The 26,589-nt window shown below is 41.1% G+C and overlaps 1 protein-coding gene across 29 annotated transcripts in view; it reads right to left on the reverse strand.

Annotated features, from left to right (window-relative positions):
- Positions 1-26,589, reverse strand: part of ESRRG (estrogen related receptor gamma) — a 390,326-nt gene that overhangs the window by 336,104 nt on the left and 27,633 nt on the right. For 10 of the 29 annotated variants that reach the window (XM_063152212.1, XM_063152205.1, XM_063152192.1 and 7 more), the window contains one exon: positions 1,990-2,035. The exons of 14 other annotated variants lie outside the window; for them this stretch is intronic. The gene's annotated coding sequence lies outside the window, so the exon portion shown is untranslated. Of the gene's footprint in view, positions 1-1,709; positions 1,745-1,989; positions 2,036-25,824; positions 25,937-26,589 lie in introns of those variants that run through there. 5 more of the 29 variants (XM_063152214.1, XM_063152204.1, XM_063152209.1 and 2 more) reach the window with 3 other exon arrangements.

The following is a 26,589-nucleotide window of genomic DNA, read 5'->3' on the forward strand; positions in this document are numbered from 1 at the left end:
GCAACTGCCAAAGTCACATTTTTAGCTGGGCTTGGTCTTTCCCCACCTTCTCCTTCAGTCCCGACACCAGCTTGAGCCACGCAGGGGACACCAAGTCCCCGGTCAGCAGCGAGCCGGTCTCCGCAGGGCCGCGGGCACCGGGAGCTGCTGCCGGCGGTGCTCGGCCGGAGCAGAGCCGCGCCTGGCAGGTGCCAGGGCGCAGGAATGCGAGTCCTGCCCGCTTGGCCAGCCTTGGACTGACCTTTAGTCGCAACGGGGAACAGGAGTTCTGTTAGCAAACACAGAGTCCTGGTCTACACATTTTTTAAATTGATTCTTTTATTGATGTGAAGTGCCCAGGTGCCCTCACGACAGTCACTAATATAGATTTCGAAAATAAAATTAATTAAGGGCCAGTCTGGACCACCTTTACTGTCACCATGTAGTACCCTTTTCTACAAGTAACAATGCTATCAACCAGCAAGCATGAGTGGAGTGTCTGAGGAGTATTTCATTACATCCCAGAACACCTGACCATGGAGGTCAAGATCACTGTCACCTATCTATGCGTACACACACACACACACACACACACACACACACACACACACGCCCTCTCCTCTCCTACCTTCCAAAAGGGGAGCCGAAGCACAGAAAACTTAACTGGCCAAAGGCAGAGTCAGAGCTGCGCCGCTCTGCGCTCCGTCCGTCCGGAGCACGGCACAGGGAGCGTGGCACGGGCAGAGCCTGAGCGGGAGCAGAGCAGCCTGGCATGCAGGCTAATCTGAATTACACTCATCCAGCCCTCCAAATGGTTCCTCATTAGCTGCGGGTTAATGGAGTCCCAATGAGTAGTGTTATTTTCATCCCCTGCCTACTGAATACGAAATTCATTTGCAAATATCCTGTAAAATACTGCAAAGCAAGCCAAAGAGATATGACAACATAAGAGGCATACTATTTATGGAATGCACTTACCGTCATTTAGAAAAGGAAGCTGACATGAGCAACAGCCTAAATTTAGCAACACATTTAGTTTTTATTCACTAGTCACAATGACAACATTTCAGAGGGCTACCGCACACCTTGTGCGCCGAAAGGTTCCACTGAAATCAAGACAGACTTTGATCTGAAAGGAATTTAGGATCAGCTCCTTAATGAATACAACACTGAGTTAAATTAAGGCAATCACCATCTTGACTTTCTATTCCAAGTAGATATAAAATTACATTGATTGCAGGAAATGGTGGCATTCAAACAATATTGCAATGGCCAAAGCCTGAAAGCTAAATTCATTGTCAAGCTAAACTAGGCTTTCAGAGGGCACCATTTGATTTGAGGCAAAAAAGCATCTGCAAACCACGTATTTTCAATTAATAGTGTAAAAGGCACAGAGTAAGAAATTAAAAACACAGGTCAATATGCCGTGTGCCACTCAAAGAAGCAGAGTCTCTGCGTGAAGACACTATGCATATTCATACACATGTATGTGTATACATATATGTGTGTGTGTGTGTGAGTGCATGTATGTGTTTTGGGCTTTTTTAAGGCAGCCTGTACTACAAAAGCCAAATTTGAGATCCAGAAAGGCACAATGCATCTCTAAACAGCCTAATAATGCTCTTTTACCCATACTATCTTTACTTCAAAAGTAATTTCAAATCAACAGCACACAAAGTTAAACCTAGTTCTTTTGAAAACTCAGAAAAAGAATTAATTCGAACCCTTACCTTTGGCACCTTAAAGACTTTTGGCCATGACTTACCTGTATAAATAGAAAGAACTAATTTACTACAGAAATGCCCATGGGCAAACATGTTCTGGCTAATGAAGTGTTCAGCTTTTGCATGATTAACCAGCTGGTGGGGGTGGTGCAAAAATCACAGGGCATAAAATAATAAGAAAAATTGATTAGCAGCTCTCTTTTAAAGCACTCTATGAAAAATTTCCTTATTTTTGCTGAGCAGTTTGGAAAGTGACTGTACAGAAAGACGGACTTAAATGACTTACCAAGGAGTCAGGCAGAGACTGCACCAGGCACTCACTCCTCCAAGACCTGCATCGCAGAGAGGTTCAAGTGAAAAGCAAGATACCAACCAGCACCATGGCTGGATTACTTATACAACAGGTCCTGCCACTAGTCATAAGGGTCATTTTCTACTATATTGCAAAAGACATTATATAAAGTTAAAACCATGATTATGCCTTGACTCGGTTCAGTTTCTACCCCAACGCTCTACACTTGAACACCTGAGCTGGCTACAGCTATTCCCGTGAGCCAATTTAAGAAATGCCTCCATAGGAGCCCCAGGATTCACATGCTACTTAGAAATAATGCACGTATTTAGGTGATGCCACATAAAAAAGGTGGGGTTTGCATTTACTCGGGACAAAAATCCTCTTGCCCTTCCCACTCTGTACAAGGGGTTCCTTAGAAGCTCACATGCTCTGCCCTCAAAATAGGACCTAATTAGTGTACAAATATTTGGCGGACAGGTCACGAAAATAAATTTATCATTAACTCTCCCCTAAACCAAGGCAGGTTATCCTGGAGCAGTTTCACTTCATACACATTTGCTCTGGGTAACCCTTCAGCTCAGGTACAACTGGCACATAACAGTTTCTTTAAGAAGAAAACCCACATATTTTTATGGCATGGAATTACTGAAGAAACATGAAAAAGCTGCTCACATAAAACATACGTACCAGGAATAAAAAATAAAAGCAAAAATTTAAAAATTTAAGCTACAGATAATTTGCAGTAGGCCATTGTAATACTCACAGTCCCTCTTTAAGGTCATTACTTCTATGGAAAATGCATGTTTTACACCTACTTGTGGACTTCCAAAGACTGGTTTACAGCTATGTACCATGGGAGACGCAGGCAAAGAATTTGCATCTCAGGGATTTGCAATGTGTTCCAGCCCTGGGGATGCTAACATAACTGCAATGCTGGGACTTCATGAGCTGGGAACCAACATTAACTCCCTCTGGCAATTTACAAGCTGTCCCCTTATATCCACAGCTGATTTCTAACCATTACCAGATATTGCCTTCTCAACAGTCCTCTCCTGCGGTATGTGATGGTATTTGACACACCTTCATAAGCCCAGTTACCTGGATATTAATTCAATTCTTAGACCATTCCGGTATACCGTGCATGTATGGCTCAAAGTACTCAATCATACCGTGGGATCCTTAGTGAGGAGCAATAATTTTACCTGAAGTAAGAATTACTTTTTACAAGAAGAATCAAAGCAGAACTCTGAAGCTCATTTTCTTTCCATTCATGACTCCTGTATTTACTTTAATTACCATTTCCTGAGGAAGATCGTATCATTTTAAATGCACCCAAAGAAAGATTTTTCTGTGCAGTTTCCCTATAGGAACAAGGCAGGTTATCCTGGGAACAGATCACTTCACATGTACACCAAACATTCACACTTAAGAACCGGTCTGGCTCATGAAGGTTAGATAACTCTATAAATATTCCATAGAGGTATTTTTTTATTTATCAGGAACATCTGAGAAATCTTCTCACTAACTTCATGGTCAGTCAAGACTTCTGATATCAAAGAGGTTTTTGCCCATGTTCAAGGTATTGCTGGATCATTGGATCTTTATACACTTGCATAGATCTTGCCTTCAAGCCTTCTCTAAATTTTTGGAAACATATTTACACTTAAGAAAGTGGGCATAGAACAGACATGAGCAAACTGAAAAAGAGGAAAACTGAAAACACCGGCATTTCTCTCAGTACATCAGTTATGAAAGTGCTATTTCCAGATATAATTCACCATAAAAAGAGAAATTTCCAGTTAAGCAAGAAGTAGCATTAAATTCCACTTAAATCTAATTTCTCTGGTCATATTTGAATCACGAGCCATTTCTAAAATGTCGCGTATTTCTAACTCTGATGAACTGGGACCCTGACAACACCGGAGCTTGTAAGCTATGTTTGAAGTTATTTTCAAACATGGTAACAGCCTAATATGGTTACAACACAATTTATTAATTGCAGCTAAGAAATTATGCTGTGCAGTATCTAAGTAACATCATAATTTTAGCTAGCCTACTTGTTTCAAAAGTAAAAAAAAAAATTTAAAGCCTGTTTGCTACAGAAAGTGAATGCTTGTTAAAACTGTACTTCTCAAAGGAATTCAGAAACACAGATATGAGGCACAGCTGGTTTACAAACAGCAGAAGCTAATTCTTCAGACCTGTGCATCATACTCCAAAAGCTTTATATAATTATCTGTTTGTTTACTTTTGAGCAATTGCTTTGGAAGAGCCCCCCAGTGAGTGATGCTGTGTGCCCTGCAGAGGGGTCAAGCACAACAAAGAGGCTGCACGCTGCAGGTTTGCTTTCAAAGAACAAGCATACCCAAAGGTATTTAGGTGCCTAACTCCACTTATAGCCACTCTCAGTGAAATTGGTAGAATAAGTGTCTCTGAGGACATGATCCTTTGACATCAATGTGGATTCCTCAAATGGATCCAGGTCCATGCTTTTATGGACACCAACACAGCAGAAAGTGAAAATCATTCTGCTTTGTGACTTCTTTATTCTCTTCTGTATTGGAGTTTCTCTAAGACCATGGTTCCTGGTAGAGGACACAACAGCCAAACAGGCTGGTCTAATTAACCAGAGTTTTTCATACTAATTAGGAACAACATGAGCATTAGGCAATCAATAGGACACCTTATGCCACTACTGCTTAAGTCTGCTTTGACTACTTCTGGTTCAGCTGTACCCTTGAAGCATACTTGGAGGGTTCTTCCTGACACCCTCCCACGCAGCATCAATTTTTAGCAACAATAACCTTTCCCATTACACTAGGAATTGATAAGCAACACTGTTAACCTATGTGATGCAGCTAAAGTCAGATATAAAGTGCCAAAATGATTTTTTTTTTATTTTGGTAAATTATTTTGATCACTTCTAATGTGATGATACACTTGACCAGTTAGTAACATAGCATGATACTCACCACAATACAAACAAGTTGCATACAGACTTGTTTAACACACACATCCCACTCAGGAACAAGGGGAGCCATGCTCCACCATTCACTGTACATTTAGCAATTCACTTCCAAATTCACATAAAATAGCAATGCAATCATTTTTTCACAAGTCATTTAAAACTCTTTCCGAATAACTTCTTAAGGACAGCTGGCAAGAAAGTAATATGTCTTAAGTACAGATAAAAACAGAAAACCTGTAAAGCATCTTTTCCAATTGAGAGGCTCAACTGCTAAAATTAGTTCTTGGAATTTCTCCTTTGGGTGCCAGTTCAGATCTTGCTCCAAATGACCACTAACAATCAATTCCACTGACTTTGAAATAATACACAACTACTCAATAACACCTGTTTGCTAATTAGGTGCATGCAACCCCCTCACAAAACATCACATTCTCATACTCTTATTTTTAAAAATGCACTTTTGTTCCAGTGTCCTGAAACTAACTGTACAAACACAAAGAACTCAGATGCCCTCTCAACCCCCACTGGAAGTGACAAGTGAGTCCTTCTAAAATTGCAGACACATACTGTCAAGTGCAGGTGTTTGTAAACAAGTTTGGAAATGTTTCTAATTATAAACCATAGGAGTTAAAATTAGAAGTCCAATCCGCTAGCCTTAAAAAAAAGAACTTCCAAAAGTGTTCATCTAAATGAGAGTAACCAGTGATGTTTCATTTAGTAACACGAGCAGAATTCCTGTGCCAAGCAGCACACTGCTCTTTATCAAACTTTCCACTATGAGTTACATTTCTTTAAAAAAAAAAAAAAAAAAAAGGATTTGATAAGCATTTTAATTTGCTGTCATACTATGATACTGTATATGTGAAAGTACAATCTAAAAATACTCTATTCACAGGTCTCCCGCGTTTCACATAATTATAAAGAGGGAAAAGAAATGTTCCCAAATCTTCTGAATCTGTCTTGGCTGACAACATCAAAGTTCAGCTTTTATGGGGAGCTTCCCACGCTGACCTTCTGAGAACTCAAACCAAACTGTGCTTGAGGGAGCCTTACTCTTTGGGATGAAGTTCTCCTCAATAACCTCAACTACTGCAAAGCTCGGCTTGCCTGGCACAAAACTGCTGAGAGAGGAAGCTCGGAGGGGCAATCCCAGAGCTCTGGCTGATGAGATCTCGGGATGCTGCCACTGAACTTGAGGTGCCACAGACCTGTCTTCACTACACTGATGTGGAGGTCAGAAATGCAGCTCCAAGGAGCCACGTGCTTTGGCCAACACTTCAGACAGAGGCTGAGGGAAGGCAAATCCTGCAGCCCTCATACACCATTTACAGTGCACTAGGACAAGATAGTGCAGGCACAAAGATGGACTTTACCTTTGCAGGAGTTTAGGGAGAAAGCCAAGCTAAGGGGAGAGGGAGCTCTTTTAAGGGGAAAAAAAGATTGATTAATCTCATTATTTCTTAAAGGAAACATAACAGCACATTTGAGCATGTCAGAATAGCTTCTGCTGATTACAAGTGAGCAAACATGAAACAATTGCAGAGAGGCTCAACTATGGCCTTGATTCAAGAACAGGGTAGTCTCCTGCTGCACTGTCCTGAAGAAAATGGAAAGGAACGTGGCTTAAACAGTGAGGACCTGCTCCAGGAACAAGGTGGGACTGGCCCTGCCCAGCAGATATCCCTCTGTTCCCCACCTACAGCACATCCCCACCTACAGCACGCACAGGCACTGCGAGGGGCAGGGAAACAACAGCTCTTCGTCACCTGCACAGCCAGCCTCCTCCTCTGGGAATGTTACAAGACAAAGGAAAAGCCCAAATCCATCCTCCTCAAGAACCAGGATGGAAAGTAAGTTGCCCATGTCTCATCACAGTCAGGGGGCTATTTCACATAATAACCACTATCCAGCCTTTCCTTTTCTTTCCCTTCCTTTTCTTTTTAGTCTTTGCTCTGTAAAAATAATAGCATAAAAATAATATTTTTCTGGAAAGCCTTTTGAAATTCACTGCATTCAACAAACACAACCATACCAGTTTAGTGCTGTACAGTCTTGTACCCAGCAAGTGCAGTGCTTTCAAAGCAGGAGTCCTGCAGGTGGCACTTCCTTTGCTGCAAGTCATAATACCATAAAACAATGGAATCGGTCGGGTTGGAAGGGACCTTAATGGTCATCTAGTTCCAAACCCACTCTGATGGGCAGAGACAGCTTCCACTACACCAGGTTGCTCTAAGCACCATCCAACCCAGCCCTGAAAACTGCCAGGGCTGAAGCATCCAGTTTCTCTTGGCAACCTGTTCCAGCGTCTCACCATCCTCACAGCAGAAATTTCTCCCTAATTTCTCATCTAAAGCTGCCCTCTGCCAGTTCAAAGCCATCCTCCCTTGTCCTATCATTACACCCTGCTAAACAGTGCGTCCCCATTCATTCTTACATGTCACCTTTAGGTACTGGAGACTGTAAAATCTCCTCAGGGCCTTCTCTTCTCCAGGCTGAACAACCCCAACTTCTCTCTGCACAGGAGAAGTGCTCCAGCCCTCTGAGCATCTTTGTGGCTTCCTCCAGACTCATTCCAATGGGTCTACATTCCTCCCATGCTGGGGACTCCACAGCTGGACACAGCACTCCAGGTGGGGTCTCACCAGAGCAGAGGAGAGGGGGAGAATCCCTTCCCTCAACCTGCTCGCCATGCTGCTCCTGCTGCAGCCCAGGATATGGTTGGCTTTCTGGGATGCAGGAGCACACTGATGGGTTTTATCAACTAACCTGTAGCTTCTCTCTTAAGCCATTTCCTGTCTTTTTAAGCCAACTCCTTTTTTTTTTTTTTTTTTTTTTTTTTTTTTGTGACATAAGTAAGGGATGGAAAAGCCACTTTGGTGAAGGGACCACAGTAATTAGGAATAGAGTGATGGTGCATCTCACCTGCAGTTGGTGGCCTCTACCCCTCTTCTCCTGGGCTTGGGTACCTCATCCTCCCCTTTCCTGGCCCGTGCTGTGAGAGCTCCCTCTCCTGTTCCAGTTTAACCAATGTTAGACCTTGTCCTACTGGAAGCGTGGCCTCAGTGAACAGAGCAGGTTCTAAGAGAGACTCAGCAAACTAGGTTTCCTGCTACAAACTGACATCAAAATAATTCCCTGAGGGAGTATAAACTTCCGACCAAAACCTATGAAATTTACTTCTTTATTAAGCATAGATTTATATTCACATCCCCAAGTTGGTATACACACTATGGATATTGTGTATATACGATATATACACATATATACCCACATGTGTATGGCACACACACACATGTAGCACTGCAAATCTTTAATGTTACTAACCTCATTGCTATTTTAATTCCAAGCAAGGATAAAAATCATTAGTTTCTACAAGCACATCTAAACTTCTGAATGTACCCGTGGACTCACTTAGAAAAATGTTTTTTTCCTAAACGAATACATATCGGAGCTGTGTTTGCAAGTCTAAAAAAAACACGCTTTTCATTGGGTATATAAATATTTTAATTAACAATAAGTATGTATTTAGGAGATTCTGCATCAAAGTCTAGATCAGTTAGGGCAATTAACCCATTACAGTTTTCTAAGATACTAGATGAAAGAAAATAGGAAATTAGGAAATGCATAAGGAATTTACTAAATGCATAATCGGACTTTAAGCATTTGAGTGGTAAAATAATCTCAGATAGTGCTTTATTTCTAATATTTTCTGCATGCTCAAAATGAAAGCATGAAGAGCAGCGCAATTGCATATATCTTCTACCAAAAATAGCCGAAAAATACTATAGAAGAGTGCCTGCTGGGTTGGTTATAAAAGTAAAGTATAATCCATTAACCGCTAATTAGAAGCATCAGAAGCAGGCTTTGCTGCAATAAGAGCTGGCCCCTAAGTAGATGTTTCTGTAACCATTTAAAGGCACAGGGTTTCTCCAGTTGCTGAGAATGGAGCTTGGATGGTTTCAGCATAAAGGCCATGTGAAAAGAGACTATGGCACTTGGCCATGTTACCCAGCTGTTTTCTAAATATGATGACAGGTGCCATTTTTTCCATTTGATCGTGGAACGTAATACATCTTCAAACAAATTTTCCCCAACTAGTCTGGTGCAGTTACATTTCAGAGATTCAAATATAAGAATGTTTGCTTTTTTTCTCTGACAGACACATATTGCAGAGTCTTTGGCAGATATTTCATTATCGGCCTTTTTCTCAAAGCTGAATTTTTAGTTTATGTATTATTTTGCTTTTTACTGCCATTGTAAGAGGGAAAGAACAAGCACTTGGGCAAAGGATTTAATTCTGAAGGAATTAAGAAAGGGGGGAGGAGCTACTATTTATAATTAGACAATAAATTTTACTTAAGAAAAAATCCTCTTCCCTTCTGTTCACTACTTCCTAAAGGATGGGAAGCATTGCCATAATTTCTCCACTTCTTTATCTGACTAGCTACCTGGTCAAACTGAGCTCCTTTCCTATCAGTGAAAGGCCAAGCAGATCTTTTGATCCATTTGCCTATGGAAAGGTCTTAAAGGGTTATGGCAAAAAAAAAGGTGAGGCCAGAAGAAATCCAAGTACTCCAGCTCCCTGCAGAAGCACCCAAGACACAAAAAGCAGCAATTACGGACATGAACAACGAGAGATGATGCCTTGAAATGGACCATAGGCTCCAAACCTCAGCCATGCAGCATGTGGAGCCAAAGGGAGCTCTGCTTCCTCCAGGGCTGCAGGGGCCTTGAGCAGTGCAAGAGGACAGGATACAATGCAGGCTGCACAACTCGAAAAAGCAGGGGAAAACCAAGCAGATAACTAACTTCCCATGTTAAAAAAGGGATGTAGCTAGCACAAGGGGAAATAGTTCAGGTCAATGTTTTGAGCTTTTCATGTCCATGGATCGATCAACTAGTAAATATAGGAAGAAAATTTGTGTGGGGCAGGAAATGAGGGCATTTAGCTTTTTTCTTTCTGCCCTATTTTCATCTACAACACAGAAGAAACTAATTTCATTTAAAATGGTGAAATAGGGGCATTCATTAAGGAAATTAAGATGGCAACAGATCATTTTAGAATAGTAAACATCTAAGAAATAATACAACTAAGATTACAGTAGAAATAATAAAATCAAATTTACTTCAAACCAATGTCTTAAATACTTGTTAACCTTGGCAGAAGCTCTTACAAGGCAGATGAGTATATCTGTTTTCATTCTCTATGTAGGGAAACAACCATAAAATGCCCCAAAGCCACGGAGGGAGTCAGTGTCAAAGACATGATTAGTAGTTCAGAAGTTATCTGATTCGGGTCACATGGTGTTCCAAAAACCATACCTAAATATAGCATGCAAGAGATCTGCACAAAGAGCAATCCCATGATGGGAGCACACTAAACTCTCCACAAAATTAATTAGGGTTATTTTGAGGCAACCAAAGGAAAGCAAGAAGGAAAAAAAAAAAAAAATCAATCCTTGCCCTGCCCAGTTGTGCAAGAGCAGATGTCTCTGGTATGAACAAGCCTCAGTGTGCAGCCCAGGCACTCAGGGAGCTGGTTCCTGGGGAAAGCCCCACACAGCACCGATGTGGAAGGTGGGTGGGGGGCACAGTGTGGCTGTGTTAAGGAATGCAGCTCTCTGCGGAACAGGATGACCCTGTCAGCAAGGGGACCAGCAGGAAGCCAATACTTAGTTCTTCTGTTGCTGTTAACAGCATCCTTCTAACACAGAAACAAAACCACCTTTTTGGAAAAGGAACGTCCGTGTAAACAATACCCTTGGCACAGACCAAGACTCTTGGGAAACAAATGAACGCTTCCCAAGGTAGACTGGAAAGAAAATTCCCTGCTGGAAGGTGTTACCCCTGAAATCCTCCACTAGCTTTGCCCCTTGACAAGGAGGAGCATTTTCTCACTAGCCTAAAGAGCTACTTCTAACAGCCTTCCCTGTGGGTAGGCATAAGGAGCAATCTCATGGAAAAGCATGCAGATCCTCAAAAGGCAGCGGGAGCAGGAGAAAGGAGAAGTGCTCCTCAGATATTTTGAGTTTCTTTTAGTCCCTCTCTGTTAAGTGGGCACATTTTTTCCTATGTTTCCTGAGCACTGAATTGTCAGGTGGCTTCTAACCTCTGCTGACCTACAAGCTGATTTTAGCCAGCTGGCCTAGTCCACAATTTCCCTATAAAACCTATTTTTAAAAACTCAAAAACTCTGCTGGTGAATGCCATGGCAAATGTTTTAGGATGACCACAATCATCACTTTACTTGGGCATCACCTTTGTTCCCAAGTACCAGGGGGAACACCATTCTTCTCTCAAGCACTGGAACACGCAGGACACGTTGATGTTACCCTGAAGACCCGGGCAAAGCTGAAGCAGGGGCTACAGAGAGCAGGACAAAGCTGAGAGGAGGCAGAGCTGTGAGGAGTGCTGCTGTCAGCAGGCAGCAAGAAAGCAGGCTCTTGAGCCCAGACCACGGAGCAGGTGCTCCAGAAGGAGGTAACAAAACAGAGCGAGCGTGGGACACAAACTGCAAATTTCGGCTCCAACGCTTCAGGCCATTAGCAGGTGCTTCAGGCAGTCATCCAAATCAAAGTAAGAAAGTGGAAAGAGCCAAATGCTGGTTAGAGGTTTGCTAACATGAAATCCCAGCACGGGCAGTTAAAACACTTCCCCATTGTGGGAGCAGGCTAATAAGAAAAGAAGAAACAAACAAAAAGCATGTGCAATTTTTTGTAAAAACGGCTGTGTTGGGGATTTTACTATCCTGTACTCGAGCCCCGAGATGCAAATGTTGGCTGGGATGCTGAGATCAGCAGTTATATGTCCTCAGGTGGTTAGAGACAAGACAGAAAAGAGCTGGCATTTGGGGAAAATAGAGGGCCCATTTGATAATGCTTCACTTGAGCGAAAGAGGGTTTCCCCTGTGGGTATTGTCCCAAAGAAAGCTCCAGGCAAGTTTAGAATGGTTCATTACTTGTCACATCTAGAAGGTGAGTCAGTTAATGATTACACTGACTCCCTTTTGACTTCAGCTTCGTGTGTTTTCAATCTGAGAGCAGTGCTCTCATCAAGTCAAATACCACTCACCACAAACAGAAACACAGAAGATATCTGCTTTTCAGATGCTCACGGCACAACTGTAGTTATTTCATCTGTCGGGATTTTCCCGGCGCTTTTTGCAAATTGTATTTTTGGTAGCTAACACACAGCATTCGCAACCCATGTTCAGGGAGTTGTCACTTTTCTATAACAATGGACAATTCAGAGACCTGACACTTGCTTTATTGAGATTGGTCTCCAGAGGGCCTAATATTAGGGCCTTGAATGGATCCTTATAAAATCCAAATATCTGCTTCCTCAAGGGTTAATTCCCCAACATCTCCTCAACCTGGAACAACACTACCTGGTTTAATTTGCCTTACACAGATGTAAGAAATAGAAGTGGCTACTCCAAACAGTTGTTGGTGCAGGCTAACTATACTGGCCAATGATAGAGTATTTTAATCAGATGGTCACTTGAACATTATTGGTCAAGTTCTCCTAGCTGAGACCTGTGTCCCTTGCCAGAGGCTAGCAGGCTTGACAGAAGGAGAGAAACAAACTCCTTTTATCAGAGTAACACGAGTCAATATGTGGAAAGATACTTCCATCTGCTCTGTGTTGCTGGTGACATGACATTATGACAATTTGGTATAGGTTTGTAACAGGACAGATAAAACAAGATGGCTCAGCTACTATCGTTTATGTTCCACATGTATGGGGAGCTCTCCCAAGCCATTTTCTATAGGAGCAGCTAAGACTCACTACAGAAATTCTGAGGGGAAAAAACATGTTGCTGATTATTTCAGTGAGTTAACGGCACAGACAGACAACTATGGTGCAATTCCAAAAAGTAAACAAATTCTCCTTCTCAAACTGTTCTCCAAGGAGATGCATTTGGTCAGGTACACGAATCGCCAAAGGAACCTGCTGTATCCAGCAACTTGCAGGCACACACAACCTACTAAACACAACCCATGAGTAGAGTGGCCTGTGCTGTTTCTGCATTAATTTTGTATCTGTATGTTACCAGATCCCTGGGACTTTCATGGTCTGTGGGCAGCAAATCGGCTGAGCCAAAAGGGAAGGTTCCACCTGACTAGGCCAGGAGGAGCTATATTAAGCTTGTCTCAGCTGGAGGTCATTCTGCATATTTTGAAGGCTACTTTTTTGGTAGCTGGTCAAGCAACCAGTGACCAGAAATTAAGAACCTAATCGGTACAACATCCATAATACTCAGAACACTTCTGAAGTCCAGACCCTATGCATATAAAGTTCTTAATTTCCAAAATGTTTGACCAAAGCCATTTCTCTCAGGGCCAAGCAGGCTCTCACATTTGTTAAGCACTTGCTTCATGTCTCATTTCCAGTAGGCTGCTGGTAGCCCTGCAGCCAAGAATTCATTTCCACAATTCCAAAACATTTTTTGATACTTCCTGACCAAACGGCTTTGCAGTAGAAATTGGTTTCTGTCACCATCTGTTGTTCCATAGTTCGGAAGAGCTAACATTTTCCTTCAAGAGGGAAAAAGTTGGGGAGGATGCATGGCCAATACTAACGGAATAAATATTCTTTTCCTTACTGTCACTTTATAGGGAAGCCTTGGCCTATTTCTCAGCAGCTGTGAAATTGTCATCAGCAGGATTCTTTACAAAGCTTGGTGGCATATGGAATATACTGCTCACTTCTTAATACTATAAAAACCACCTTGCTGCATAACTGAGCTAGACAAAGAAAGCAGGTGCTTGATAAAAAAATAATTCTTCATGCATCAAGCCTCTATAGACTTTGTAGAAACTCTAGACCACTTTGGAGATAAGTATGGGTTTGAATTAATAATATTTTACAGAAGCCCCTAGGCTTCAGAGGTGGGACAGTCCCTTAAAAATCAGCAGGTGAAATCACTGTGCCACAGGATAACATCATACTCTGCCATGCACAAAGCCAACGTTCACATTCCACACCAAAGGGAAGTGTCACTTAACCCTCCTCTGTAACACATTAAAAACTGCTCTGCAAGGGTTCCATCTCCATTTCTGATGCAGTAAGAGACTATTTATTTAGCATCAGTTTTACACTATCTATCTCTTTTTGTCACAGCCTGGCCTTATTTTTACAGCTTCTTAACCAATAAGTAAATTAAACAAAATAATAACAATAACAATAATAATAGTAGTATAAGAAGTCCATGGCATTCTGGTAACCATACACACTGAATTGCAAACACTGGGCTAGAATTGCAGAAGTTTAGGTGATTCTCACTACAGGAGACACACAAAGAACAAAGGGCAAATATGTTGAATATGCTGGTCTTTAAGTAGTCACGAGCATTGCAAAAAAAAAAAAGCATGAAAATAAGACGAAGTATCAGAAAAGGAATGATGGTGTGCTGCAGTTATGTGCCCACTGCTGTATCCTCCCCAGTGAATGTCCACTCAGCCATCCCTGCACATACACACAGAGATATATTCACGGTCATGTGTGCCCTGCTGCACCTAGAATGGCCCCAGCAGGTGAAACCAAAGGGCCACTTAGGCTGATTGGCTTGTCTGGGCCCATGGCAAACAGCAGATGCAGAGTGAAGGTCATGGAGCAGGGGCGTAGTGACAATTCCCCAGACTACTCTTCCCAACATCCATCTATTTGTGGCTCAGAGACTTCCTTTAACAAAATACATACAATTTTTCCAGATTACTGATCTGCTTTTAGAAATCTTCACTTGCAGTTACAGATGATTACTCAGAGCAAGGTTCTCCAGCTACATTGCATGTTTCTTGTACTAAGTGAGCTATTACATGTCGATATGGAAAAACCCAGCCTGCTGCCCTCATCCCAGAGGGAAGGGCAAACTGAGTATTTGGGCAGCCCGTACTGCCTGAGCTGCTGTACAGGTCTTCTGTGCACAGTCCAGATAGAAAAGAGGTGTGCTGCAGCCATGACAATGCACAGCAGACTATGATGGTGGAAGTTTGGAAGTGCTGTCCTATAGGTTAGGATTCTGAGCTGCACTTAAACGATTAAAGCCATAAATACACATCTGTCATCTACGGGGCTCTGAAGCTACCCTTTGATCTCCTGTCACTGCTTAGATAAGTGGCCTTTTAGCAAAGCAGGAGAGGGAGCACATTGCTGGACACTGAGGAAGTACCAGCTACGTGGACAATCACGGGACAGCATGCACCTGTCACCTCCCCACAGTAACACAGCAAGAGGGTCATTGCTCTTCCAGAGGCATCCAAAAACCCAGTTCTTCTTCACAGTTCAATATGTTTGCTATTTATGCACCTCCTCATTGCTCAAATATTTCTTTCTCTGTATTCTTTACTTTTGCTCTGTATTCTTTAACACCCAATAAAATGAAGCCAGAAAGAGAGAGGCCAAAGGGAAGTGCAGTATCCAAGAACAAAAGATTATCCGTGCAGTTTCACACTCTATTCATGTAATACACAAACCAAAAATAATACAGACTAAAGCCTACTAACTAACTAAGCAGGCTTAAATAGTATTTAGCTCTTCCTATCATCCAGAAATCTCAAAATATTTTACAAAGGTGTGCAGATTGAGCCAGTAGAGCCAGTAGCAAGCTACTCCTAGGCATTTGCTCTTTCCATTAGAGTGCATCACCACCTCCAAGTATGAGCACAACTCTCTTGCAGCTGGCATGGAGAGATGTGAGTATGCATTAAAAATTGTTCCTTATTCCCTATGCACTGATTGCTTTTAATACATTGTTTCAGACATTCTGTGTATAAAAGTAACAGTATACCACGCACCTATGTTACTCAAACTACTACTACATGGGCAAGCAATACTTCAGATAAGACGCAGTCCTCCTTTCAGTTACAAGTAGGAATGTAGTCAATAACCAAGCTATAAATGCCTGTTTTCAAAACCTTGAAACAAGAAAGAAGTAGGCTTAACAATTACCAAGAAAAAAAAATTATGATAGAGGAAACAAAGATAAAACCATGAAGAGTTTTGTAGAAACTGGGAAAAGTCAATGCCTTCCTCCAAAAGAGACAAGATTGCAGAAATTATCACAGGAATGTTTCACATCAAAATTCAAATGCCAACATGGAGCAGAAATACTTGGAAAGCTGGAAGTCTTACTTTTAGCATGACCTGTCAAAATCAGCATGGAGAGTGAAGTCAGTTGATAAAACATTCCTATGTCAGCCTGCACTCTCAAATCAGAAAGCTTCTGTCAACAAGTTCTGGTCTTTGCTACAAAAGTGGGAACCAACAGTAACACCTGAAAAGGCTGAGAATTGATGTCAGATTTTAAAATATTTGTTGATCAACTTATATTTTGCATACATCAATGCTTATGGGCTTCTGATCAAGGGCCAAGCTAATATAAACAATGTATCAAAATAAATACTTGTTAAAATTTTTTTATTCGGTTGGGTTTTTTTAAGGTTTGCAGGGAAAATACTATTGTTCAGATCAAAAAAAAAAAAAAATAAATAAAATAAAGCCAAAGAAGAGAAAAAAAAACCAAAATTTGATCTCCACTCTCTCCAGTTAGAACCATTGGTGTTTGTGTAAACTCAGTTCAGGGAAGACATAAATAGCATCTTTTTAAGCTAATGATTTTCACCACAGGCCATTTAAAACAGGTGTTAAGAGTGGCCCTGAAACAGATCCCATCTGTGTTCACCTAAGTTAGCTTATTTTTGTTTTGCTCCATTTTAATGTATGTATACATCCTGTGTTTCCAGCTTGTCTTTTCAGCCCACTCCCGTCCTCCGCACTCCCAATCTGTCAGCCAGACTCCAGGGACAGGAATTAAAAATGACCACGTTTAAAAACTGCACCTCCCTGTGTAACAGACTTAACAGAGGCAGAAAGACTAAAAAGCTGAAAAGTTCCCCATGGTCTTTGCCTATTAAATCCCACAGCTTGCCAACAGCAGGGCACGTTTTAGTGTCAAAGAACAGGGCACTGGCTTGCATTTCTGTGATGGAAGAGCGGGGGTACTCCTGTCTCTTTACATTTCACATCACACTGTTTGTGGAGAAAGTTGGCAACACCAGGATGCTCAAAAACACCCTGTACTATTACACAGAGGAAGCAAGATGCTCGCTGAGAAATAGTGCTGACACCAGAATACAGTTGATTCAGCATGGGTGATAAAAGCTTGGTTTTGGTTGGTTCAGGCAGTATTTGATTAAAGTAGGATTAAATACTCATCAGACTTGCTTAAAAAAATTTTTGCACCCATCCCATCAGTCTGCATCATCCTCTATCTTAAAATATTTTCCACCATTAAACAGAAAGAGAGGTAAGTTTCTGTTCATCAGATCAGCAAAGAGGTAGGCAAAGTCCTTGAAAAGACTAGTGTAAGAAAGTAGAAGGAAGAATTCAGTCAACTGGCAACCAAATAGAAGCCTCCTGATATTTGCCACTGAGAAGTAACAGGATCTGGGCTATAGATATGTTTGTCAAACATATCTATAGCAGGGATAATTAAGTTAGTGCAGCACTAGGTGCATGCTTTGAAGTGTTCATGCAGTTGCTATACTGACTTTTCTTTCACCTGGTAGGTTAAGCTCACCATCTCACACTTATTTGCAGACTCATGACCTACCCTCTGTCCTCATTATCACTTCATTTCTGATAGCTGAACATCTTGGAAATGATATTCAAAGGTTTTGTTATAAATAAAGGAGACTAACAGAAGCCTAAATACAGACTCCTGTCACCGAGGAATTACCGCCTGGAACTTCTTATGGCTCCTTTCTGCCAAGGGGTTCACATAACTTTACAAACAAACAAATATTCTTCTAAGGTAGGTATTGCTATTTTTCATTTTTCAAGGCCTCTTTTGACTAGCATCCAAACCCCTGATCCCCAGTTTCCTGTAACTGGAAAAAAATGGGGACAATATTCTTGGCCTCCTTCACAAAAAGCCCCAAGGATGTTTCAATTTCTTATACTGGTATCCCTTGGAATAACAGGGTCAAAATATAAAACAGAAAGCTTTAAACTCCCTGTACTTGGCAGTAATTTTTACTCCACAATATTACCAGCAGAGATACCTTTCCTATAAAGATCAAACCTTACACGATGGTGAGGATCCTGCTGGCGTTTCTGTCACTGGCAAGAGCAGCACTCGAGTGCGCAGAACCTGCAGTGATATCCAGACTGATTCCCACTGATCCCAGTGAAGCCAAGACATTATCTTGTATGCTTTTCCATACAGCTGGGGAGTGATTTCATATGCAAAGATCTTCACTTACGTACATCCTTCTACAAATCAGAGTTCTCCGCTGTCTCTTCTTCACCCAACTCAACATGGGGCCTATCAGCAGTCTCCACTTTTCTACCCTAGGTTTCTAAGGCAAAAAAATCATTACCTTTATTTAAATCAGTGTATTTCTAACTGGGATGGGACCCTGCACATACAATACAAGTCACAAGACAGTGACTGGATCGTGACTGGAGCCCAATAGACTAGATTGGGATATGCATTCCTGAATTTCTCTCCACTCAAAAGTAACAGGCATTAACTTCTAAGCAAGAGACACAATTATGAGAAAGACAGCATCTGCCCTTGTGCCTCCTCTGTTATACAATTTCTATTTATTCTGTCAGAGACATGCATTTTGGGTATTTATGGATCTGAGAGATCCCAGATCAGACATGAGCACCATTGACAGGGCAGGACACTGCTGTAACTGTCCTTGTAGTGTCCATCCTGTGGGAACATACGGCTTTCGTTTTCCAGTAACATCAGACAAACGCATCCGTTTTAACCTATTCATTTGGCAAAAAAGAAAAAACCACTCTGTTGCTGCATTTGGTTGTTGCGCCTTTGCTTTTATTTCCAAGTTATTTCTTAGTTACTTGGGTTATTGTCCGCAGTATTTCATTTCTCAGGACACTAACAGGCTGGCTGAAATCATATCTTCATTTTATATGAGGGCAAAAAAATCTCACCTAAGTCCTCTACTTGTACCCATTAAACAAAGCACCAAACTGCCTTAGACAAGTCAAGCAGCAGACTTGCCTCCGACAGCTCAGCTGTTTTCAGACAGGAAAAGCAAACGGGCAAGAGAGGCCTCAAAAGCTTGCCCTAAAATAGGAACCCTTACTCTTCTGAGGGCTCCAAGCCCATCTCAGGAGCAGCACCTCACCAGCACCGATGTGAGGCCCATGGCAGCCAGGGACCTCATGCACGGAGCCACGGTTGGTGTTGGGAAGCAGCGGTGAGCAAGGGAGACCAAACGTCGTCCTACATGCAAACCAGAGATTCCATTTTCTGTAAGGTTATCCCCAATGATTAAAATGTTCTGTAATTGACCCTTAAAGGCCAGTTACGATGGGATCCACCAGAATCGATCTGTTATCTGTTACCTCCGCACATACCCCGTGTGTGCCTTTCATAAGTAATGTGCTTTACCAGATGAATGCTGGCAATATTTTCCACTAATTGCAAGAGTTACTAAACTGAACCTTAACTAAAATTAAGTTGACTATTAAAAGCTCAATGAGTAACCCAGCAAACGGAAGCACTGTGCACAGGATTTAGCAAGCATGCAAGTGATCTGGCAACCACCAAGGCACAATACTTGCTGAACTTCCTATACCTAAAATTGGTTCCATACAATAGTCATATGTTCGTGATGTATGGTGAACTAATGCTCACAATGTTTGAGTGCACTAAAATGCCAAAATAAATGCATAATAATTCAAGCATGACATTCTGAAAACGCAAAGTGAGAAGATTGAAAGTTACAGGCTAATTTACAAAATATACTCTCCATTAAAATAACAGAGCTCCCTGTATCAGTTTTAAAAATACATTAATAATATCCTTAGCTATTAAGGTGTCATTATCATAGACAGTCATACAAATCTTACCTATCTGTATATAAACACTTCTAGGCTTTTTAAGGAGCATACACTGCACTTGTCATTACATGTTAAGTTTATTCACTGTATATAGGCTTTTCATGATTGCTGTTTCTAAATTTACAACTATATCCTTTTTGTGCTTTTATAATTTCTAGGCTATACTTCTATACAAATATGTTCTACATTCTGTATTTCTGTTTTCAGCACTGTACACAGGTCCATAAATCAAAGGCAGCAAGAAATAATATTAAGATTGCACACAGTCTGGCTATCTTTAACAAACTAATAAACTAGGGATTTCCTGAGAAGAATTCTCCCTCTCAGGGAAAAAAAAAAATAGGATAAGAGAAAAATAAAAATATTCCTATCTAATTATGTGGATAAAAGATACTTTGTCACAAAAAGACAGAATGATTTGGGAGAAAATCTAAGAGATTTCCTAAATACTGTCCCCATAAAAAAAAAAAAAATCAGTATTTTAAAGAAGAGAAGGTCAAAGTGGACATATGCAGAGTTACGTGAAAGAGTTAAAGCCATTGATGAAAGACTATTTGCTGATAAGGATGCATCTATTTGAAATAGGATAGCATTTGGGACTACTCGAACAAAAGTCTACAGAAAACTGATAAATCAAGGAACTAGCAGGATTTAAACAAACAACAGACATGGCTGAGAACACATGAAATGTCACGAGTACAGCTGAGAAATAAGTGATGGCACCGGACCACTTACTCTGCTACTAACAAGACGTTTGCTCTGGCCTCTGCAGAGCGAGACAGCTATCAATCCTGCCACAGCTCCAGAAATGCTTCAGACTGAAGCCCTACAAAAAGTGGTTATTATATCTGGGTGTGCACATGCAACACCCCAATAAGCCCAGCTTTCAAAAATCAAAATATCCACCATGTATCACACTCAGGTGAAACCCTAAGTGACTTCTTGCAGAAAAGAGCTCTTCCTCCAAATACTGCTGTTACAAAACACCGGGGTCTGGATTCTCCAAGAAAACCTCTGGAAGCAATGCTAATTTCACATCTCAGTACCCACTTTTCAGGTGCTGTTCCTGTGCCATGGAGCCCTCAGCCCTGCTAGTCACTCCTGTGCCTCCTGTGCCATCCAACTCAGGAAGAACAGCCATTGCTGAGTAAGGACAATCCAATGCTGCCAGCAGGAGAAGGCCAAGGCCACACTCATCTGCAGCCCCAATTCATCTCTAGGAGCTCAATTTTTAAGCAGTGATAGCCAAATTTTCTCATTTCGGTACCTTTTTCAAGGTTCCCAGGCTGCTCCTAAAAGAAACCTACTGGAGGGTCCTTTCCTTCAAGGACACAGCTGGACAAAGTGAGAGATATCACACACAGAATTCCACCATTTTGCAACAAGAGTTTGCACTTTCTGAAGTCCGCTGGGATGTGAGGGGAAATACGGGAGCAGAGAGGCTCAACCTTGTCAGGATGGAAGTGCTTGAGAACATCCAAAGAAGATCTTTGCCCACCTGGGAACGCTGGATATTGAAAACATAGGCACTCACACAGGTTAGGCAACTTCTAAGGTTAGGTGGCAGTTCAGTGGGGATATTGAGGATCTCAGTTTGGGCTTTCAATGCCTAAATCCCACTTAAGTCCCACTTAAGGCATCTAATCCTTTTGTGAATCTGGGCCTAAAGCCTTGCCAGGAAGGAGAGAGTCTATGCATGCAAAAGCTGATGGTCAGTGACAGTCTGGTTCTGTTAAAACTAAACTACACAGAGAACGACCTTATTTTGTACAAAGGAATAATGCAGAATAATCAAAGACGCGTTCTAGTCACGGAAAGTTAATGGAAAGTTAATGCAGCTGATACAGATCACAGTCCTGCCTTTAGACCCTATGACAGTTATGCTGACCTGGAGAACATTACAACCCATAAATCATGGGTCTTCAATAGCTTGTGGGAGGAAGCACATTTGGAAATGTTCAAAAGACAAAATGACTACAGAAGTCCTCAAAAAAAACACCTCTCTTACTCACAGAAGCTAAGAGGCACAATCAGAAAGAAGCAGAAATTTATAAAACACTGTAATGTTTACAAAGGGTTAATAATTCAAAGAACACTATTCCATTATTCAGTGACCAACTAGTTTACCATGCTCCATGGAATTAAGTAGATTCAGTCCAGGTTCTAATAGCCAGGAATCCATCTGGCAAAAGTTCCCGATTTATTTCTCACTTACCTGCAGTGCTGTTGGCTGGCTCAACCATGAAGTAAAGTGTGAGTAGATATGGATAACAGTTTACCCCACACTCCCTACATCTTGTATCTCTAGATCACAAATCCATTTTTAATTTTTTAAAGGTGCCTGTACTTACCCCCTCTTGAATTTAGTTGAAAAGACTGTGAATGTGGGATTTTCATATACATAGTATACTTATTGATAAAAGTAATCTTGGCATAAAAGTAGAATAGAATTACAACAATAAAATACAACTTAATGTTACTATTCTATATTACTGTTATTACAAAACAGGTATCATTAATTATTACTAATTATTTTCATGGTAAATATTTTTGACAGATCCCAGGTATGCACTGCAACATTTAACTGATTGCAATCACTAACATTCCTCTATGGCTAAAACACTGAGGTCTCCATTTCAGGGATTCAAATACATCTTCCCAGAGCTCTGCTTCAAATGAAAATTCTCCTGCAGCTGCCCATCAACCAGCATCTGACCTTTATAAACCATGGAGAAAGAAAGAGACATGCTTCCCAGTTCTTCCTATCATCTGCAGATGGGCAAAGAGTTCTGGCAGCTCACTCGCTAAATCCTGCAAATTTTGCATTACAAAATCAGTATTCAATGCAAAATACAGGAGAGTAGAATAAGCACGTATGTCACAGACTGTAAAGGTGCCAAAGGTACTTTAAGCAGAGGACAACTGCCCATTCTGCCATGCCACTGAAGTCCATGGAGTCATAGTGCACTCCTTCCTTCCTGAACACTGCATTATCCCCTCCCCTGAACATGGTTTCCTCCGGCAGGCTCAAAGACTGATGAAGCCCCACCTGGTTTTCAAGGACTGAAGGAATTTTTGATGCTTTGTAATCAGCTCATGGTAAGGAGGTCAGTGTGGTTTCCCTGATTTACTTGGATATTGGTCCGGAGTCTCACTGTGCTTTCACCTGCATTTTACTTTCAGTTCTGGATTCTTTCCAGGATAAAGACGCAAAGTCAAGGTGGTATCGTTCCTGTCCAGCCACCTCCTCCCTTTGGGTAAAATGTTAATATACTGACAAGTCTGCTATACAGGAGGATGTCAATATCCTCTTAACATGGACGAAGTCAAACAACAGAAAATATTTTGCAATTTGGCATTCATCCCCCCCAAATATTCCTTTGTAAATAGTTTCCCTTTAATTCTCAAAAGTATGTCTTTTCAATAGAAGTCAGTCTATTTTTGCCTGCTGGTAATCTATGTGTAAACTAAATCTCACCTTCCTCACTCACAGAAGCAATTGCCCCCTTGGTCTGGCAAGGCAGCTCAGAAAAATAGGGAGAGCAGGATTTCTCCTGCATCTATCTATGCATTTTAGTGGCAACTGGTGCTTGGCTGAGACTGGTCAGCTGTAAGAGACTGATGAGAATTGTCTGAAATACTTCTGGTTGAAAAACATATAAATCAAAATTACTGGTAAAACAACAGAGATGTATGTGACACGTATGAAATATAGAAACAACCTAGAAAAATAAAAATAACCAAAGTTCCAGCCTAGGACTCTCACAATATAAGTTTTCCAAATAATATAAATGTCACAAAACACAAATACACAAAACAGTAAGCCAGTACACTGCAAGGGGACAGCCTTCTGCCTAGAGAACAGTAAGGGTTAATTTTCTTGAAGAAGTTTAGGGGGCCATGAAAGTTGTGAATTTAAATTCACACCAATTCAAAATGTTACATTAAATAACGCACAAAGTTAATTTTGCTTGTATTTCTTTTTGACTACTATTCCTATTCCAGGTTCCTCCTTACAAAAGACAGGCACATCAAGGAAGCAGCACCCAGGAAAAAAATTAAGGGAAAAACATTAGTGGAATGCAGCAGGTTTGGAGGAGAGACACATTTATGCAGAGAAAGTGCTTAAGCAGGGACATTGGTGCCTGTGTCTATGGGTACACAGAGAGGTTTGGTGAGCGCATGCCCGGGCAAGGAGGATTTGGTTATGGTCAGAATTCGTGAGTGACAGCCATGTGACAGCTGGGAGTCAGCAAAGATTTTGTAGGAATGGAAATTCCTGAGACAAGACACACGACTGCTCATGCGATCTGCATGTGCCTATCGTCATGCTATATTATAATAGCTGACACCGTGGTTTACCAGTTTTCCATAAGAGAGGCTATAAATTAGGAAAAGGATTTGAGGCACATTGGATGAGAAATTAAAGTCATAACATTTAAAAACAAAGGGATAAATAGAACTTCTTTTCATGTTATTGAAACAAGCAAACAAAGATTTCCAGTCAAACCACACATCATTAGTAAAATCTGCATTTCCATTATTTACCTTTAGTGACAGGTTATTATTTCCTTAGAATATTTTTTTTTTCTTACTAACTTATCTTAAAAGGTCAGAATCCTACAAACATACTTAATTTTTAGTATGGAATAACCCCACTGATTATTCAGGTACTGTAGCTATTCCTACACTTTCAGGATCAGGGCCTAAGTCACAATGTACAATTAAGCAGAGGATTTTCCAAAGAACTGTTTCATTTGCCCTTCTGGAGGTCTTACACGGACGTGAAGCCAGTGGAGATGTGCATTTAAATCAAACCTGAAAAACCAAAATACTTTCCCTTTAACACTGAATTCAAGCCAATACAGTATCACATGACCTTTACGGTAATTTCTATTAAAATAATTTCATGTCTGGTTGCTTCTGCTATCCTGGCTCATTTGTATTGTTTACAACAAGTCATTGCTCTCGACAGTTAGTGGTGGCTGAATCCATGGTTACCAGTTTTTACATTCACTGGTTAAATGGAATGCAGCTCTTCTGTGGGGTTTCATGGAGAAAGCTCTTAAGAAATCACAGTCCAGCTATCAATCAGGCTAACCTGGGAGAAATTAATCTGATAAGCAGAAGTATCGCTGTGTATGAAAAATTTATTGAAAGGGAGCTCAAGGCATTTATTAGTTGCAGTTGCCAAAGTGGACACGTTTGGGTCAGACTTAGTACAGGGAAGACTTGGGTTATGAGGTCTGTGTCTGACATTCATCCATGTTGTGCCTCCTCTGGCGCTCACTGCTAATACAACTATACTGTTCAAGGGTTTAAAAAAAATAAAAATCTCAAACACTTATTTCACCAGAAATGTGCTCGGAATATAAATAGTGCTTAAATACAGGTTTAACCAGACTGCAGTCCCGTCAAAGTAACTTAAACAGACACAGACAAGATAGTAAAACACAAAATAGACAGCCTTGAGTAGAATCCAATTAAGACAAAAAACACCCCAAACAGAGCAGCATTGCTAACGACTAAATTAAGCCTGCAAACAAATATATTTTATTGCCACCTAAAAACAATACGGACTAATTCCGTTTGCCTTGTTATTTATAGTTTGGCGTAGGGTGGGGTTGCCAAAATCAAAGAGCAAAGCAGAAACTTATTTGCAAGATGGACCCCCAAATCCTTTAAAAATGCCTAAAAAACATTAAAAAAGTTCTTTACAGTTTGATCGCTACAATATTTGTCCCACAAGCTACATGACAGCAACAAATAGTTAAATCAAACATATTACTACCAGCTCATCTACTGCAAAGTCACTGTATCAGAAGCCCGAATTGATTTGTTTCCTTAGAACAAATTGAAAATGAATGTAACATAACATCCGAAAAAAGAAATCCCTCCTGCTCTGCTAATCGGATATTGTATAATGGTTGATTGCAGCTTTGCACCGTGCTATTGTTGCCTATATCATACATACTTACAGGTTCTGGGTTCTTCCAAGAGTTTGGTGCAGTTTCAAGGACAAATGTCTTAAGGAAGTCTTTCTACTGTGCAGCAGTGATCCTAGCTCTGATCTCATTACATGAGCAAAGTGCTACTGCTGACAATATAAAGGAAACTTCCTGCGTGAAGAAGAAATCTTGGAAAGTCTCAGGGTTAAAAAGGCTGCTTAAATGTGCTGCTTGATTTGCTCCCTAGTTGTGTATACACAGTAGCAGCTGATCTCTGTTTGCAGCCCTGCAGAAAGAAACCTTTGCTGAAAACCAATGGCATCACATTTCAGCAGAGCTACTGCCAGGCTCTGGAGAGCAAAGCAACCATTGACAACTTCACCCAGTTCAAACCACCGGCATTTGCTGCATGTCCTGCAGGACTTTTGAAATGGAATATTTGCTGCATTATTTTTATTAATGCCACTCTGAAATCCTGCATCCCAGGCAGCCGTGATACAGGCAGAAGTCTCCCTCACTGTAAGAGGAGGTTCTGACTGTGTCAGGACTGTGAACTGCAGAATTCACCACAGTATCTTTTGCTTTGTCTTGATTGTGGCATTTGCAGATAAGAAGCGGTTAGCTGCACTCAAAAGCATTTTCTGCCTTAGAATTTCTAAATTAAGTGCAACAGGCATCCTGTTTATCCTAAATTAATCCTGAGCCTGCCCTGCATCAGTCACGCACTGCTCAGTGCTTTTTTATCTGATTCAGAGTACAAATCAAAAGATTTGGGGAGTGGGAGGTGGCTCGTTC

This window comes from Melospiza melodia, chromosome 3 (assembly GCF_035770615.1).
Source record: "Melospiza melodia melodia isolate bMelMel2 chromosome 3, bMelMel2.pri, whole genome shotgun sequence".
In the NCBI taxonomy this organism is placed as follows: domain Eukaryota; kingdom Metazoa; phylum Chordata; class Aves; order Passeriformes; family Passerellidae; genus Melospiza; species Melospiza melodia.